This window comes from Dromiciops gliroides, chromosome 3 (assembly GCF_019393635.1).
Source record: "Dromiciops gliroides isolate mDroGli1 chromosome 3, mDroGli1.pri, whole genome shotgun sequence".
NCBI lineage: Eukaryota > Metazoa > Chordata > Mammalia > Microbiotheria > Microbiotheriidae > Dromiciops > Dromiciops gliroides.
The window spans coordinates 267,260,870-267,263,181 of NC_057863.1; the positions used below are offsets into that span (position 1 = coordinate 267,260,870).

The 2,312-nt window shown below is 35.3% G+C and overlaps 1 pseudogene; it reads right to left on the bottom strand.

The window, feature by feature from the left end:
* Positions 1–1,371: 1,371 nt before the first annotated feature.
* On the bottom strand, positions 1,372–1,963 carry LOC122751715 (annotated as a pseudogene).
* Positions 1,964–2,312: the final 349 nt, after the last annotated feature.

A 2,312-nucleotide genomic window follows, 5' to 3' on the forward strand; every position in this document is an offset into this window, starting at 1 on the left:
TCACCCAGTAAAAAGCAAAACCAAACCAAACCAAACCAAAATGAAAAACTGCTAAAGAAAGCAAAGTGATTTCCTTGTCTCCATTAAGGGCTCAAAAAATGAAGTAGAACCTTAATCTGTGCCTCACTCAAGTCCAAAAAACAGAGAAGGGACTACAAAATGTAAGCAGTTAAAATCAATGTCTAGAGAAGAGTAAAGGTAGCATTTTCTAGTTGTAAGAATTTCCCCTTATTTAATTAATTTAATTGAAATTATTTAATTGGGTTGCTGCTGCTGATTTCACTAGACAAGTATCATAGGACATTACAGGAAATATGAGGGTAAATAAGTAAAATTATTTTATTTTATTTTAAAAAATTTTTTTTGGTTCCTGAATTATTTCCCTCCTTCCAGTCCCTATCCCACCTATTGAGAAGGCAATACAGGGTGGTGCAGTGGATAGAGTACCAGCCCTGGAGTCAGGATTACCTGAGTTTCAAATCTGGCCTCAGAACATTGACACTTACTAGCTGTGTGACCCTGGGCAAGTCACTTAATCCAATTGCCTCACCAAAAAAAAAAAAAAAAAGACAAGGCAATACACATGATAATCATTTTATACATATGAAGTCATCCAAAATATATTTCTGTAGTAGTCTTGTTCCCCCCAAAAGTCAAGAAATATAAGAAAAAATATGCTTCAATCTTCACTCTGAATATATCACTTTTTTTACAATGCTTCAGAAATATTTTATAGCCTTAATGACTAAATTTGTTTTAACTTCATTTAAAAGTGAACAACTCATTTCTTTAGGTTAGAAATTGACTCATTATTCACTCATGTGTTTTTCCCCATAGGAAGATAAGCATGACCGAAATTGTGGTCAAGTCCTTGGAGTCAGGAAGACTCATTTAGAATCTCCTTCAACAGGAGGGCGTCATCCCTTCTCTGTTCCCTGGACAACTCTAGTGGACTTAGCTACTTCATTGTAGGTGTCCAAGGAGAGGGAAGAGACACTATGAAAAGCTGCACATTTGTATATAAATATATACATATATATATATATATATGTATGAATAAGTCCAAGTGTATATTCTAGAAGTGTCTTCCTTGTAAATACAATTTGTGAGAATCGATTTCAACTTTATCATTAACAAGTACCAAAATATGCATGAAAATACAAACTGAAAACATTTGAATAAAATATTTCATAAAAACAAATTTCATTAAAATAATTTCTTTTACCTAGTTGGACATTTGAAAAAAATTAATAAAAATTTATCATTCATAGTCTGTTAGTTTCACCAAAGCAACAAATGATTTAACACTGAAAGGAAACTAAGAGGATATTTAGGGCTCTCAGACTGGTGAGAATAATGTTTGCCTATGGTTTAGTCTGTTTCCATGCTTGTTTCCTGAGCCTCTTCCACTTCTGAGAGTTTTTCATCTTTTCTAATGTTTGCTGAAGTTTGTGGATAGTACTAAGAAGAATGTGAAACTGCTTTTTCCTTAGCTCTAGCTTATCTTCAACATTTCCTTTTATATGAGAAAGATGTTGTTATCTAGTTACTTTAATGTTTCGTGCCTGTCTGGATGGTGCTGTATGACTTTTGCAAGGCATTATATTCCTGGTGATTTTTCATATTCATTTTTCTTGAAGGATCTGCTTTTTGCACTCAGCAATTTTTTTGTGTGCTCCAGCTATGCTATTTTCTATGTATTTGTAAATTTTTTCATAGTTTTCTATTTCTGTGAGTTCATATCTTATATAAGCAGGGTTTTTCCCTTTGAAAATTCACATTGAGACAGGGTACTCAGCATGCTCTGCAACTGGCTATAACCTTCTTCCTGAGACCCAATGTTGCACCATTTAATGAAACTCTTCACTAATAGGTTGATTCCCTGATCATCACCATCACCATCACCATCACCATCACCATCAATTAAGAGCCACTTTCTTATAACTTCATTGTCTGTCATGGCCCCAATGGCTCCCTCAGTGGCTGCGGTGGCTCCTCACCTGTGTCCGGCTCCAGCAGTGGCTCAGGTCAAACTTCTGCAATGCAGCTGGGCAAATAGCCATGGCGGACAAGATGTAACTCACTTCTTCTTCTGAGATGTATAACATTTTACATCAAGAGGGGTGAAGGTATCATTATATCGATCAGAATTACTGCCTTTCACAGTTGCAAATTAACTTTCAAAATAGTTGGATAGTTCACAGCTCCACCAACAGTGCATTAGGATACTTATTTTCCCACACATCCTTACAGTATTTGCCATTTTCCTTTTCTGTCATTTAGTCAATCTGATGGGTATGAAGTAATACCTC